A 17,313-nucleotide genomic window follows, 5' to 3' on the forward strand; every position below is an offset into this window, starting at 1 on the left:
AAGCTTTATACTTGGGAGGTAATTGAGTTGGCTCTTTGTTATGAGAGCATGTACTCATTTAATTGCACATATGTGTCTGTGAACACACTATCCCTGCTTCTCCCCTAAATTTGATTTGGAATGAATCCCACAAAAGGCTGTTTTCCAGCATTAATGGATAAAAGGTCTTTACCAAGAGGAAAAGTATTCAAACACTAAATTTAATAAAGTTACGTTTAAAAGTTGTTTCTTCGCAGGAATTCTCTTTGAAAATACGCAGTTTCAAGAATAATTCTTTTGTCCCCACTGTGATTCAAGTATCTTCTATTGATTTTGTGATTTGTAACCAGTCAGTTCTTATTTTGGAAATATGGCATAATAAGATAACAACTGAGTGACATATCAGTGACACATTTGTACTGTTGTCAGAGTTACTTGTTACATCCTGCCCTGCCAGGCTGTGTAGTAATGCAAAACCTTGGGAAGATAAGATCCTTACAGGAGATGAAAACAAACACTGTGGTAATCTTTTTCCCATTTCTGGACTTAAGGTGCTGGTCTTAAGGTGGTGACTCAAGCAAGTATTCATCTTCAGCATGTTGCTCTCAGGAATAGCAGAGCAAAGTGCTAGGAGGGAGGTGATATGAGGGCCTGCAGATCTGTCCCTTAGGCTGAGTAGTCACATTACTTAAAACATGTTAAACAGCATAGATAAGGTAAACTATACTTTGCAATGCAGTGCGTCAGTTTGATAGATGACTGTCCTGTGGGCTTTTTATCATTTTCCATTAATTTGGATTTTATTGTATGCCAAGACTTAGCAACTTATTGTTACGAGCTGACAACCTGATCTTTTTATTCAATTTCTGCTTGGCATTTGTTTAACACTAAGTCAGATAAAATTGCCAAGAACTGAGTTCTGCTTGAAAAAGGACGTCAAGATTAGGGTCAGCTGATTTCTTTGTTATTCCCTGGCTGTTAAAAAAATGCACTGTTCCATTTTCTGGAGAATTCAGTGTCATTCAATCAAAGACCAGTCTCTTCAAGAGCAGCACATTTCCACGTTTTCCATGTCTCAGGTCACCAATAAACTGGTTGCTAGTTGGAATTAATTAATTAAATAATTGGAAAGTGGTATTTTTTGAAGAAGATGAGGATCATCTTTTATAGTAGTCTGCTCTGGGTTATAACTATAGGATAGGCTATAAGGAGAAAAATGTTTATTCATGTCTCTCTTTCAAGGTGTTGGGATTTATGTGCTAGACTAGATTCATGCCTTCTTTGAATCCTGGCTTACATCTGAGTTCTGTATCCATGGTCACAAAATGGCTACTGCTGAGGTATGAGTAATAAAGCAATGGCACAGGTTTCTTTTTTCAAGGTTTATCCAGGTGGAGCCTATCAAAATTTTGCTTTATAACTTTCAACTTTGACAAAGAATTGGAGTTTCTGCAATATTTCACCACCTCTAAAGTGTCTACTGTATATGGAAGTGGTTTTAATATTTTTTTGCTCAGAAGTAAACTGAAAACCGACATTTTCAGTCAAAGATGATGTCACGAAGTGCAAGTGCTCTGAGTTGTATCACAAAACAGGTTTCTTTCCTCCTGAATTATTTTCTATGACCACATTTCTGGTTTAATTTGCTGATAAATTTTTGATATGCATAACAAAGAGCAATATCAGCCAGCTGACCTATACATGGACCTGGCACAATTCGGGAAATCAGTTTGGGAATCACTGCCTTGCCTAGACAGAGAAAAAAAATTAGAATTGTGATTTTATACCCCACCTGAGCAGCCCTGGGATGGCATAACCTCAGGACAGCAGGAGAGGCAATAGAGCCCTCCAGAACTCATCTCAAGGCTGCAGGGTCTTTTCTTTCTCCTGGACTCATTTTCATAAGCTTGATAAAGCTGTTAATAGTGATCTTGTGTCAACTGGCCATGGCTCTGTTTTGTCGGAGGAGGCATCCAAAGAACAAGATTTGTTCTTCCCATCTACAGTGACTGCAGAAGGGCCAAGACAATCCAAACTAACAGTGTCAGCTTAATTACAGAGAATATCAGACCTTCAGGTTCCTGAAACCCAACAGTTTTCATCCAGAGAGTTCTGAAGATGGGAAAGATGCTTAGAGAGGGAAAATCCACAGTGCATCACTGATTTTGACGGATCAATGTCAATTCACGTCAGCGAAGAATCTCGATCTTGTTCAGTGCTATCAGTACCAACATGGGCATACAGTAAGGACTGACAATTCAGAACACAAGGCAAACAGAGGGTCTGCTTATCTGCTAGGCAGTGCACACCTTGTAATTTATGCAGTGCAAAGCCCAGTAACAGAGCTGGGGAGCCAAGTACTTCCTGATAACCGCGCCTCCTGGAATTGTGCAGTGCCGCGGATAATAAATCTCAGTGATGGCACAAAGCTAAGCTGGGAAAAAATTAAACCAGCCACTCGGGCAGCTGAACAGCCGTCTCAACTGTGCTGATTCACCCAGAATGATGCACTCCACGGGGTTTTCACCGCCTAAACAGATGTTCCCCTAGTACAGGATGCTTTCCATTTTTGTATTGTTCATGCTGGATTTGTGTGTTGCAGATCAGACCTTCAGCTGCTGTAACCAGACCTGTCTAGTCAAAGGCTGTCAGGACAAGGCTGATGCTCCCAGACCCCGTCTCCTGCTTCCGTCTGCGGTGTGGGCTCCCCAGCTGCTGGGGCTCTGCCAGCTGCATGGCGGCCCCAAGCTGGAGCAGGGCCACGGCGCTGTGCAGCATGTGGCATTGTGTCTCCAGACAAGCTTTGCTGGGAGGCGTGTCCCAGGTGTCAGGAACATTTCCCCAGCTGCTGATACCCACCGCTGGTGACGGTGGGGTTGCACAGCTGATTCCATGTGGCCTTGGTGCCCTGAAAGTCAGTGTAGCCCTGGGGGTGGGACAGCGAGAAACACCCTTTGCAATACATCCATGCAGATATTGCTGCCTAAGCATCTGCTAGTTTTATTATTTTGGCTCTCCAACACCCAAGTTGATCATGCCCAGACAGTCTTTTGCCCTGCTTAGCTCTGCAAAGAAGACATAGTCTTTTTTAAATTTTTTTTTTAACAAGTGGGCAAGCGGGGCATGCTGAAACAGAAGAGAATGAAAAGGGAGGGCAACAAAATTACTGGGCAGGTGATATTGCTATGGCTCATTGAATTTATCCTACATAATCTTTAACTTTCTCTTCATCTCATGAGAATGATTTTGTATTTCAAAATTTCACAGAACAGCCTGATATTTTCCCTTCACAGATACTATGTTGGATCATTACTGAGAGGTGGACGGAGTAGAAGAGGATCATGAAGTTTAAATTTTAATGCAAGTGTGAGACTACAATGCCAAGTATGCTGAAATACTAATTCCTGTGTGAGATTACCACTGCAATACAATAAATAGCATTAGTCTTTACTCAGTAGCAATTCCAGATTTCTGTCCATATAGGAGCAATGCCTTTTAAATCAATAGTATAGTCTCTTCTTGCTTTGGACTGTTCTGCTAGATATTAGAGAGGTCTAGTCTGCTACACTAGAGATTAGAGAGAGTTAGGTCTGTTAGGTCCACCATAGCCCTATACAGAGCATGTGGGCAAATATAACCTTCTGTTAGTGGAAAGTGCCAGGCACAAATTCTGAACAAAATGTGAAAGTGCTGTTCTTAAACTTGGCAAAACATACTGGAAGGTATTATATGTGTGAAGCCAAATGAAGATCTATATGCTTAATTTTGGAGGTCAGCTGAAATGCAAGCTGAAGTCTCACCCCTGAGTTTCAGTGTCATGAGAAGAAGGATATGCCACCTATATCATATAGAAGAAAGGCTGAAGTCTACACTGAAGTGACACTATGAATAGTCAGTATTTAGTAGCGGCTATCATACAGTGAGAGATACTGGGATTTTCCCTAGTCTAGATATGGGAGCTAGGAGGACTTAAGAGAGAAGTAAGTGGAGCCTCTTAGAGCACCCTGATCGCTGGCAGATGCTGCCTCAGCTGGTTGCCACTGTAGCACTAAATGCAAGCTGTCAGTGTCCTGTCCAGGGGACTGATGTGCCAGCATGGCATTTGTTATGAGGCCAAGGATTTTGCTAATGAGATCAAGGTATGAAGTTACTGTGAGATGAGGATTAGACCATTGACACCTCTGCTTCTGCTTTGACTATTAACCCATAGGGAGGGGAACTGTGGGGGAAATTTCTTGCACACAGTATCAGTGGAAAGTCTCTCTTCCCCCCTACTGCATTAGATACCTTTCTGGCTTCAATGAATCCTGAAACTCAAAGAAAGACTTGACCACAACTGCAAGGACACATCTGCTCTGTACTGGAAGCCAAGGAAAGCCATTAATCATTCAAGATTTGCTGAAGTGTTTATGAACTGAGCACTCCTGAACCAGAACAGGCTTTCTAGAGAAAGGTAAGTTTTCTTTTGTTGCCTTCTTTATGGAAGTTTTTTTGCACTAACATCCAATTTATGTAAGTTCTTGATGCTCAGCCTTTCTGTAGCCATCTCCTACAGAAAATGGAACCTCCTCCTACTGTGTAGTGATAACAGTAAGGGTAGCACTTGATGGTACCTACAAGACTGATGAAACGAACAGTGAATAACAGTATCTATGAGTTTCCTTCATGTCCCTTATTGATGTGACTGGCATATAAAATGTTCAAAAGGGATATTGGTCTTTATAAAAGACAGCCTTTTTCTGTGAGAGTTCTTGTAGTCTCCTTTTGGTTTAAAGAAAAACATAGAACTTCTTTATTAGTTGGAGGAGAAAGTAAAAATCATCATAGTCCACTCAAGTGAATATTCTGGAGAACCAAAGTTTCCATGTTATTATAAGAAGATAAGCAATGTCTTTCTGCAGTGTGCAGCAGGACTCTTATTTAACTTACAATAATAGAACTAAAGCTCCTTAGAAGTTATTTTTAGCAGTGGATATTTAACAAGGTTCTTCTTACATAATTATATACCTAAGCTGTCCAACACTGACAGATGCTGACACGTAGGAAATTATATAGTAAAGCCAGTGACCATCTTCCATTAGAAAGGCAATTATAGCTACACATTCAGAGATTTTTAAACCCAGGATAGGTTATGGTTATCCTCTAGTCCAACCTCCTGTGTGACACATCTACAAATTTTATTGCAGTACCTCATGAATTTTCCTGTCCATAATAAAGGACAGCTTTTAGTCTTTCTGTAACTACTGTGAGATAGACAATTCAGTTCATTGTATTCAATCCTTATGTCCTTCACAGTTTAGAGAAAATATATGCCCCAAACTTGAATTTTGTCCAGCTTTGGCTTCTACCTAGTGGATTTTATTATGCCTTTTACACTAGATATGACACCTACAGTTAAAATTTTCTTTCTCATGGTTGTAATAGTTACTCTACCATCTGGGTGCCTGTGAGCTGTGATCATATTACTTCTTAAACTTCTCTGGGATAAATCAGATTAAACTTCTTTAGTCTCAGTCTGATTTCCAGACCACAGATCATTCTTGTAGCTCTTTTCTGAATCCTTTCCAAATTTTGAATGCGTTTTGTAAAGTTTGGATGCCAGAACTGCATGTGGTATTTCAGCAATATTCTCACTAGAGCTATTCACTGACTCTTTCAAACTCCCCTGCTTATTTATCTAAGGATCAGAATTGCTCTGGAGGGTCATGTTCAACTGATTATCTAATGTGACCATGAAGTTTTTGCAAAGTTAATTGTATCTGAATCGCTGGTTGTAGCTTAAAGTGTGACATAAAGCTTTTGTTGCAAGATGTATGACTCACATTTGGTTCTGAAAATGCAATTAATAGAAATGACAAGGAATTAATCCTTATAACAAAGTTGTTCCCCCATCACTTTTATCATCCTACATCCCTTTGGTGTTGTCTCAAACTTCTACCACGGTTGTTTTGGTTTTGTCTACACTGTTGGTATGTGACAGAAGTAGCCGACACGAAGAATAGAACCCCCTCTAGACTCCAGATGGAACACCTCGCTGAATGAGAGTGATTCTGCTTAAAATACTTCTAGAAACACATTCATTAGACAGCTTTTAAGCCATTTAACACTAATGGATTGTTATGTGGGAGGGAGTTAAACACCTTATAAGATCTAAATATTTTTCCTTTTTGCATCTACTCCTGTCAGCCAAGCTGGCAATCTTCACCAAGACAGTAATCAAGTCCTGCAGGTTTACAAATGTTATTAACGACTGCTGTTTAACATCATCGCTAATTGCCAGTGGAACAGTAACTATCAAGTGAGACTGAATATATCGTCCTGCTTCCTTCTGAATCTAAACCAGAAACATTTGTCAAGTACTTCTCCATTTCCCACATTATGAATGATAATTTTGCTATTCTTTACTAGTATTGGATCTGTCCCATACAATCCAAAACCAGCTCTTCCACCTGAAAATGATGCTTCTCTGGAACTTGTTGAGAGAATGTATCTGTTTCAACTGTAACATTGGCAGAAAACCTTCCTAGTTTGGTAGGGGAATTGCAGGGAAGGAGAAAGCGAGTCCTACTCTGGAGATGCCTGATGTCAACTTCTCAGCTTTCTCCAATTCTGGTGGGAGACTGTCTGTGTGGGGGCTTCCATGGTGGGGTGAGGCGAACAGACATGCTTGTACATCGGTTCACATGATGATTCTAGCACATTGGCTGGATATGTGCCTTCCGATGGGTTTCCTTTCAGAGCAAAGGCCCCAGATGAGGCAGCTCCCCCAGAACTGGCTGAGTGCTTCAGCCTCCATCCCAAGCCTGCGTCACGTGCGAGAGCTGATCAATCTGCCAGTGCTTAGGAGGTTTCCCTGGGAAGTGCATCCCCAGGTTCAAGTCCTTGCTCTGATTTGGAGTGGTTCCCTGGCCGCCAAGCTGCACTGGCCATTTCTCTTTCTTCCAATGAATACTTAATTGAAATCAGCTTCAAATCAGACAGAGCAAGAACTTGAATCTGCAGCTCCCTTTTATCTCCCAGGAACTTCCTAACCACTGGACTGCATACTCTCATTCTCTGTAGCTTGGTTTATATGTAATTATTTACATGAAGTGGAGAGGTTCCGAGGAGATGGGGGCAGAAGTGAGAGAGAGTTAACTAAAGGAGTGTGGGGGGCAGGGAGAAAACCTGGCCAACCCTGGCCTTCTGGTGGAAGAGTCCAAGTTGCCGTCCCTCTCCTGTCTGGCAGTGCTTGGGAGCTGGGAGCCAAGTTTTCCCCTCCAGAGGGGAATCACCGAGGCACTGGCCTATTTGTTGCTTGGCCCCTATTGTCTTTCCTTTCTGGGCCTTACGTGTGAAAGTTTTGGAAATACAGTGGTTTTGTTCTGATATGTAATGAAAACAGATTTAAAAAACTTAAAATAAAAACCCTCTTTCTTATTTCTCCTTCTGAATTATGAAACAAAAATTCTTGTTTCATGGCCAGCCCCGAGTATCAAATCTGAGAGGCAGAACTTGCAGCAGAAAGACCTATGAAGTCAAACCTGACAAAACCTGATTATGCATTCCTTTGCCATTTGTCAGGAGGCTCTTCTCCCTAATAGACAGAGACTTTTTGGACTATGCTCATGCTTAGGTTGAGGTATATTCTTTCATTCATCCCCTTTAGTCGTGCTGTGGAAACACAGCTTCTATCATTTCAGCCCAGTCCACTTCCACACCTCCATGTTCCCAGCCTTGTGCCCGGTCTCTTGCTGAAGGATAGATCAGAATGTATCACAGAGAGTTGTTTAATGAAACACAAATCAAATCTGGCCCTTCTGCATGTTCACTATGCACCAACCATCTGGTTCAGACATGCACTTTCTATTTGGAAGTGCTACTTTTAGGAATCTCTCTGTAGGTTGCGGGGGACAATTCTGCAGGAGGAGACACAAGATGTGGAAGAGAAACAGCTTGAGGACACCAGTCTTCCCATTGATGGGTGTTGGCAGGCCAGGCCTGTGGTGCATATTCACAGCTTTGATGCACTAAGGCAGGTCAGCTCGGCCCAAAGGTGAGCCACCAGCCCCAAAGCCACTGACTGGGATGCTGAGTAAGCACCCATGGTGCAGCACTTTTCACATCACCATTGCAGCTCTTGATGTAGTGAAGTTGGATTTGCACAGTGAAGAAAGAGTTCCTATTGCCAGAAACTTGAAACAGGGTATTTGAGGGTCTCTCAAAGCAACACAAACCATCCTATGCAGTGGCTTCACTGACTTTTGGGACTTTTCATTGTAGGTTACAACTTTCATGTTTCACACTGCAGTAACCATTAAGGCTGCAAGTCTATTCCTGTCTCTCTGTATTTTGAAGAATACCAAAGGTTTTCAAAGGTATTCAGAGTGCTGACAGCACTGCTCTACCTTGCCTATAGCAGAGACTGAAACACTGTGCTGAAAAACTTATCATACAGAGGTGCCCAGCAGCAAATATCTGCAATAGGAGCTGCATCAGTTCTTTTGTTTTGATTTTTTCCCCCTGCTTTATTCCCTCCCCAGAGTCTCTACTCTCTTCCCAAATGCATTCTTCTTGCTTATCCTTGTTCTACTAAATTGACTTGTATTAGTCTATTTAACTGAATTTTCAGTACCACACACACCTTTTGAACACTTACTTTAAATATGTCAAAAGATATTTTTCTCACAAAAATACTTCTTTTATTTTACATGGCTGAGAAGGGTATAGAAATAAAATTGCTGAGTCAACCTTGACAAGATGAGTTAAACGGAGTTTTGAGTCTACTGTGAAGAAGGTGCACTAAAAAGGAAAAGTTGTAAGATCATGTTTCTTAACTGCAGGGCCATTTTCACTCACTGAAAGAACTAGATGGAGTTTTCAGTTTGCACTAAATAAAGATGGTTACAGTGAACTCACTGTAACTCAGTATCATAGAGTAGGGAGGTTGCCACGGATGACCTACACTGTTAATCTTGAGGGACTCTTTTTCCTTCACAGTTATTGTAGCAATGCCATAAATCTGGCATTGCTTTGAATAAATGCTGGTATAATGCTCTGGGCACAGTAGGTGGTGTGCATGATCCTTGGTGACAGGGGTGATGTTATCGTGAAATCCATCTTGTCCAGGCCTGTCTCACATCCCTAAACTTTCAGGACTGGTAGCAGGTTTTGCTTGGAGACAGTTATTTTAGCAGCAACACAGAAGGGTTGCCTTGTGAAAGCTGCCCTTATTCTAAATGTCTCCATGCACCTTCCGTATAGTGAGTGAGTTATGCTGCATCCAATGCAGAACGACTGGAAATCAAACCAAACAACTCAGACTTGGAGGTTGATGATTTGGTTCCAGGCATTGTTTTATTACAGAGGAAGAAGCAAATGAAAATTTCACTTTTGTGCTGAAGGCATCCTGTAGCCTGGTTAGTAGAAACCTTCAGTGCATAAATCAAAGCTTAGCTCAAGCAGAAGGTTAGCTTTGCTATTGAGTTTTAATATTTATAAATGCTTTTTGCAGCTTAAATTATGTCAGCCTTGATATTTATGGAACTGTGGAAGTGCTGAGTCAAAAGCATTCACATTAATAAGGAGTGCTGGGAACCACTGGGCTGATGCCAGTGTCGACCAGTGTTATTAAGCTAAGAAGTTCTTTGGCATGGCTGAGCTAGGGAAGATATAACCAAATTTATCTCTTGTGGATAGTCATTTGATTCATGGCTTCTGATTCATGTCTTTGTCTTGGACTGAAACTACCAACTTTCTTATCAACCAGCTAAGAAAAATTGATTTTTTTAGAAAGGTTTGACCATATTTTCAAGAAGGGCCACTCATTTATCAGGAATGTATCTTAGTAGCAGCCAGTGCCTTACTGATACGTTACTGGTTTGCATCTTGCTGGACACACCTCCTCTGACTGGTGAGAATTTAAATAGTGAGATTTATTTCTCTGAGGCCCTGCACAGATTAGTGAAGCACTACAGCTGCACTCTTGTACTAGGAGGTACCTGGTAGAGATTGAGTGGTCACAACTCTGCCTTTTTTCCATGTGGTGCTGCTGTGAAGATTTGGGATCCTGGGCAAGTACAACAGTTAATTTGCTTTGCATGTCCCCAGGTGGTGCACTAAGAGAAAGATGTCTCCCATGTATCTTTGGCATTTCCTCATCAGAAAAACATAAGAATATGAAGAGAAGTGGTTTCACCAGCGTAGCTTTATGTAAAATAAAAATTTTAAACATAAAAAGTGACCCTTTTTCATTGTTGCTGGTGATTAATATGGGATTTCTTCCTTGGCATGGGAGATGTCTATTTACTTATTAGGGTTGCTATAAAGCAGCTGCAGTTTCTGGGTGACAGGCAACTTACTGCTCCCTTTTGGATGCACCTCCATCATTGCCCACATGTGTTTTTCAGCAGTCACAAAGCTTTGTGGCAGGATGCAGTAGAAGGTATTATTATTGCAATTTTGTAATGCAGCTATGGTCACACATGACTGGGACAGATGGAAGCTCTCTGAGGTTTTTCTATTAGTGTTTTGAAGGTGGTATACTCCCTAACCTAACATACTCTGCATGTCTCAGCCAGAAACATGCAAATGAGAAATTAGGAATATCAGTTTTACCTACCAAAGCTAACTGAACAACCATTTAAAGCAAGTCTTACTGGTCACCACATGGATATGTCTAGAAAACCACATTCACAAGACGACCCTGAAAGGCTCACTAAAACCTCAGGGGTTTGTGTTTGTTTTCTTTTTCCCCAGTGGTACATAGCATTTGGCTGAAGAGGCTTGAAAACACTGTGGGTTTGGGCCTTCTTTACACTTAATACATCCTCGGGTCCCTCCACCCTGCCAGGAAGTTCCTGGGCAAATAGACTGTGTGTCAGATGAGCAGGGAAAGAGCATAAACTTTATTGTTATAAATTTTAAGCAGAGATTTGCTTGGAAAGGGAGGAAGCCCAGTGTTCTGGGGAGAACAAAAAAGAGGTTTTGGTGAAGTGGTATTTGCCACAATTACCAGGGAAGACTTCTGGGGTTGGATTCAGCTGTTGTGTGGATGGGTGCAAGTACAGGCTAACTGCTGATTACAGCAGAGTCGTGCCAGATGTGTATCAGCCTATGAGAATATGCAGTTTCACTTACAGCCTTTTTATTCCTGCTCACGGCAGGCTGCTTTTTCTCTTCTTTCAGCTTTCTCTTGCTAATGTTTGTGATGAACAGTCGTCTGCTCCTTGTAATTGGAAGGCCATTACAAGCCATGGATGCCATTGTTGCGGTAAACCACTTCCTTCTCATGGCTCTTACGTCCTTGCTTTGTAAGAACCGAATAAGCTCTGTTTGGCATCTGAGAATAGGATAACATCAAGCTTCTGCATCTGTCCAACTGAGCATCTGCAGGGTTTAGTGTGCAGATGCATTTAACCTGGCCTGGCACATTATCTCTGTCCCTAGAATGGCCTGGGATGCAATTGGATGTCAAATCCCCATACATTACACAGACTCAAGCAGACTACTGCAGTTTGCCACAAGCTTGGATTGTCTACTCACTTTAAAAAGAAATGCTAGGATTTTGCTTTGTGAAACTCATCACACCCCTTACAATGCAAATCATACAACAGAAACATAGAACGGGCTGGGTTGGAAGGGACCTTAAAGATGATCTAGTTCCAACTCCCCTGCCATAGACAGGGACACCTTCCACTAGATGAGGTAGCTCAAAACCCCATTCAGCCAGTGTTGCAGTGGCTAAGTCCACTTTACACCACCCAAGTTACCCTAAAAGTGATCTCTCCCTACAACGCTGTGCTAGAAAGTTCTCCCTTTGTCTAGATTCTGCTGGTCACTGGCCCTCTCCCCCTGCCCATTCCTTCTCCCATTGGCCCTGTTACGTCACTCAACCTTGCCTCTGCCCCCTAGCCCTTAGACTATTGGTTTTGGATGCTCTGCCCGCCTTTGGGAGCTTTCGGGATAAAACTGGCACGGGCGTTCAGTTCTTGGTTCTTCTTGCCTCCGTTCCCTTCGGGGGTGTTGCCATTAAACGCCTCGGAACAGCATGCAGAGAACCCCTCTTGCCTCTCTGTCTCCAGTTCGTGCACAGACTGTGTGTGTGAGCGGCTGTTCGTGACCACCTGCGAAGGTGAGATTGTGTGCACACGTAGGTGCTGGCAGAGTGTTGCCTAAGCGGTCCACGAGGGACCCAGCAGGGACAAACATGCCATCGATCCACCAAAGCTCTCATTCAATAAACCAGGCCTTGAACACTTCCAGGGGTGTGGCATTCACCACTTCCCTGGACAGCCTGCTCCCGTGCTTGACAACCCTTTTGGCGAAGAAATTTTTCCTAATACCCAAACTGAATCTCCCCCAGTGCGACTTGAGGCCATTTTCTCTTATCCTATTTTCTGTTACTTGGCAGAAGAGACTGAACCTCACGTCACTAAAACCCCCTTTCAGGTCCTTGTAGATGAGCCATGCTGTGAGCTCTGTGCTGACAACCAAACAACCCAGTACACAAATGCATCAGGAGAGCGTCTGTAGGACATCTGCTCTGCTCCTGCCAACTCCCAGAGCACATCAGCTCCCTGGCCCTTCAAAGCATGGGCACAAGCCCTTGAACAGAGTTTGCAGTGACACAGGGACTCACCCAGCAATTATAAGCCCATCTTACTGAGTTGCTCAATAGAGCTTCAAAACATTAAACTGTCTTCTAAAGACTCTTTAAGAGCAGTTATGGGCTGCTCATGTGGTCCACAGATCACAGCACAAAAGCTGTGCTGCTAAGATAATATTTCAGTTCCCCAAAACACAAGTGACAGGGATACATCAACCTGCTGAAGGCTGGTCAAGCCTCAAAGACCATTCGAGTGAAATTAAATGACACTAATGCTTTGCTTTGGTTCTCGGCAGGGTTTATCTCACCTCCCTGATTTGTGGAAGGGTTGCATGAGTAAGGAAATGAGGCTGACATAAATGGAAGATCTGTCCCTGGGTCCCAGTCAGTGTTAACTATGTTGCCCGCACTTGAGTTTCTCCCTTCCGGTTCATCCATCTTGAGTGTCGCCTTAGGCCAGGCAGTGAGGTGTCCCTCTCCTTCATCACATGGCACCCCTGGGGCTCACTCTCTCTTTCTAAATCCTGGGAGAGCTGAATCACACTACTGATTCCCTGTAGAGCATGGAAAAGTGTTCCTGCTAGTGCTGGGCACACAGGGAGAGCCCTGGCAAGACAAGACAGGGCTGCTAGCACTGGAATGGCATTTGTGTGTGTGCACCTTCTGACAAGGGTACATTGTAAGGTGATGAGTGGCCCTTAAGTGAGCAGGACCCTGGACCAGTCATCCGTAGCTAAACCACAACTGATTATAACTTACAGAATGCAGTTTAGAGGTAGCACTTAATTTAATGGCATGTGCTAATTGTTAGTCATGTTGACTTTACAATGCAGGCAACATTTCATTGATGCTCTTAAAAAGAAGGGTAAATAAAAGGCAAGCATAAAGCCCAATGTAGCAAGACTAATTCTGCAGAATGGGTGCTGGCTTTTTCATTTCACCAGTGGAAGTCTCTAAAATAAACAGAACAACCAATTTAAAGCAGATGCATGGAAGAACAATCAGGTTTCGTCTCTGGTTTTAATCTTTTTAAACCACAGTGTTTGGTTCTCAGAGCTCAAAGGAACTGCAGACTGAATCAGAAGTTTGCTATAAGTTAGCAGCTTGGAGGAAGCAGATTTGTGGCTGTATAACAGGGAGAGATGAAACATCCCTGTTTAAATAGCTAAATTATAATAAAATATGCAAGTGATGGAATCTGGAGACAAATGAACATCCAGAGTTCCTGGTTGTGAACTTGTTATCAGCTACAGCTTGGGGACAATAGAGCAAAGCAGTAAATGGCGAGCTCAAGCACTGCTTCTTAAGTGATGAAACAGTAAATTCATAATTTTTTTTGGTAGTTCCTATCCCGTGTGCCACAAAAAATGAAATGTGGAGTAAATCAATGTTGTGTGAAAACAGGGTTTTATGACTGAGGAGTAGTATGATCGCATTTTTACTTCTCTTGGTGATTTTTGGGAGGGACTACATAACAAAGTAGCAGATACAAAAAAAGCCCTCTGGAAAGCCACATGGGTCTGATTTCCCATTTCCCTGCCCACTGTGTCATCATTTACCTCAGAGGCTTTGCATAACTGTGTGTGACTACCCACAGCTTCTGATCTCGTGAGACTGAAGTCATTCTTCAAACAGCAGTCAGCTTTTAAGGACTTGGTGGAGGGGGAAATGATGCTGGGCAGGACAGCTAAGCTAAGACAAAGAAATGTTTTTCAGACAGGGGAGAGAATGCTAGAAATTCTCTGGGGACCGGTCTTGTGACACTGCTGCAGACAAGTTTTCAAAGCTGTGGGTGAGGTGGGTGCCTCTTGCCAGCCTTGCTCAGACAAGCAAAGCAAAGCAATGCAGGGGTGCTTACCTGTGTGTGTTTGCACAGGGCTACCAGGACACTTGCTGAGAGCATAAAAAACCCAAAATGGTGCTGCAGGGAAGTTTCACAAACTTACTGCAACCTCGGTAGGGTCATCTGTTTTGGTTTGGTTTTCTTTCATGCAGCTTGAAGTGAAAACTTAGACATTTCCCCACTGGCAAGTGTGAGCTTCAAAATCTTTAAGACTAAATCACCCTTGGTCCCAGGCTGCATTGCAGAAGGGCTGTGACATCCCATTGCTTGGTGTGAGGGTGACCAACCACCTGTGCTGAGGAGAGCACCATGGGCAGAGGGGAGACAGAGATCAGGCTGTGCCCACAGGTGTTGCCCTCAGCAGCAGTGCCCGTATGGATTTGGAAAGGCAGGTTATTTTACCTCTCTTTGCCATGTTTTGTGTTGCTGATGCAGAATCTCCCAGATACAGGGGGAGATATGAACGAGAGAGGCGATGTTGTGGCTGCAGCAGGCAGGGAGGGATGCAGCTCAGGAGAACATGCCTAATGCAATGATAAGGACTGGAGTGCTTTGTTTTAAGGTAGGGTCTAATCCATTACTTAGCAAAAGTGTTTTCTCTCATTTTGCAGTCTTCCTCATGTTTCTGCTTCCTTCTTTGCCTTTTTTTCCCATTATGAGTTATTTATCTTTAAGTAATTTCTCTTAAGGGCCCCTGTAAGTAGGCATTATGTAGCAGTAGAATCTGCAGGCATCTATGGCATGGTGCCTGGTGAACCACCACTAGAGCTCAGAAAAGACATCTACCTTGTCATGTTCACTGAAGGCTTGTATCCTAATGCAAAAGATCCGACTGATCTTTTTTCTCCTTGGATTTACAGTTCCAGACTGTGAGATCACAGGACAGCCTGATATTTGTTAAAATTTCCAAATGTGGAGAGAGTACCTCCCTCCCCCTCTTGCTACTCACATATGTGTAATTAATTTGTGTTCACAGCTTCCCATTCTGATCTCCAGCCATTTTTTACAACGGCCGTCCTCCTCCCCCTTCTCCACTCCTTATGTGTAGCTTCAGCATGCTTTGGTCTATTTCTGTGTAAAAACACTCAAAAACAGCACCAGAAATTATGAAACCACTTAAGCCTTCAGATAAAAAAAAATCCAGAACTGTTTATATTCACAAATGTTACCTATTTAAACAGTTTTTGCAACTATTGCTTCCTCTGGTAGCAAGTTTAATTTAAAAAATTTTGAATTTAATTCCAGAAGGATAAATAGGACAGCAGATATTTACAGAAGAATTGGATTGTTGTTATGAAAAGAGAATTTTCTCCACAGCCTTCCAAATGGGATCTAAACAACATCTTACAAAAGACTAAAACAAAATCTATCAGTCCAGCACAGAAAAAACAGAACCCCAAGCATTCTTGTAATAACAAAACACTACCGATAAACAGACTAAAGACTGCAGAGCCATTTTTCTACCCTCTATTTCTGCTGTATCCTATTAAGCTCTTTCTGCAGCACAATGAGAGTCAGTGTTATAAAATGGGCAACTAAATTCTGCATAATATATGTTTAAATGCATTAATTAAGAAAATACATGTGCTTTGCTGGTAGAAAAGAATCTTAGTCCCTAAGAAGCATAGAAGAAAGGTGAAAATGTGGGATGATGAGCAAGTTGTCCAGCCCAGAGCTTGCATGCTGCAAGCCTGTCCCTGTAGGCTCCCTTTGAAACAGCAGAAAATGCTCCAGTGCTGGCAGGAGGCAAGCAGCCATGTGGATGTTTGCATATTTTGATGGACGTGATGACAGCCTTGGCAAATGATAGGAGCTTTACCCTGAGTCCTGCTGAGAAATACCAGTAGTGAAGGACTGCAGTATTCAGATGCTACATGAATTCATTTCTCATCTTCTTTAGAAGCAATTAATGCAACTAAAGACAAGCCTGTCTTCCTGGTTAGGTAAAATTGGAAGGAGAGTAAAAGTCATCACAACTTCCAAAGCAATGGGGTGCAAAAGCAGTTTGCACCTTTTCCTGGCTACAGCAAACTGCAATGATTTATTGATGGATTCCACCCCCATATTTCAATGTTAAATTCAGTTTTCTGCTTGTTTTCCTTCTCTAGGAACTGAAGTATCAGACTGATTAAAATATGAGAAAATATACAAGAGATGTTTTATTTAGGCAGCTCTTTTATCAGGAGAGAAATAAATGGAAAAGAAAAACAGTAAAAAGTCTGACAATTTATCATCACACAACTATGAGCACGATGATACATAAAAATAGTTTGACAAAAATTAAAATGCCCTTTTATCCCTGGTGATTTTGACCACTTGCAAAGTCTTTAGGCATCCATAAAGTGTGGCCTTGTCATTAACCCAATGTGCCTTTGACAGAGAGAGGAGTGTCTTCATTGTAAAGGCATTTGACCATCTTACACTCAGGGCTGATCCTTGTTGCACCTCATGACATCATTCCAAATGTTTTAGTGGTTACCAACTGTTTTGCTGGACAGTAAAGGAAGCTGATCAAAGCTCAGCTCCACAGACATGTTGATGATATCTACTTTTTGTAGAGCTTCCCCCTAACCAAGCCCTGCATTCTCCTCCAGAATCAACACGGGCATATGCGCCACAGGTCTGCAAAGGGAAATGGCTTTGGATTATTTTTTTTCCAAGGAACTACCTTGCTCTGAACATATCTTTGTCCTAAGCACAACAAGAACTAAGTGCTAAATATTGCAGCATGACACCCTGCTTCTGCTGGAACAGACTTCACAAAGGGAAAGGAGGGCCTTGGCATTCTGTGCATTCCTTGTTTGCAGTCAGGTCAGCTTAAAAAGATAAAGTGCAATCTGCTGCTTGCTATCTGTCATGAGAAATGAAGCCTGATAACTTCAGAGTGATGTTTAGCTTGTCATTC

General features: G+C 42.4%; 1 long non-coding RNA gene across 1 annotated transcript in view; it reads left to right on the forward strand.

Moving 5' to 3' along the window:
- Positions 1-4,015: 4,015 nt before the first annotated feature.
- LOC121675591 overlaps positions 4,016-17,313 on the forward strand; it is a 45,612-nt gene continuing 32,314 nt past the window's right edge. The window contains exon 1 of the long non-coding RNA XR_006020122.1: positions 4,016-4,432. This is a non-coding gene — a long non-coding RNA (uncharacterized LOC121675591). The remainder of the gene's footprint in view (positions 4,433-17,313) is intronic.

This window comes from Corvus kubaryi, unplaced genomic scaffold, assembly GCF_017639235.1.
Source record: "Corvus kubaryi isolate FWS band 111438036 unplaced genomic scaffold, C.kubaryi_AGA036_p1.0 74, whole genome shotgun sequence".
Classification (NCBI taxonomy): Eukaryota; Metazoa; Chordata; class Aves; order Passeriformes; family Corvidae; genus Corvus; species Corvus kubaryi.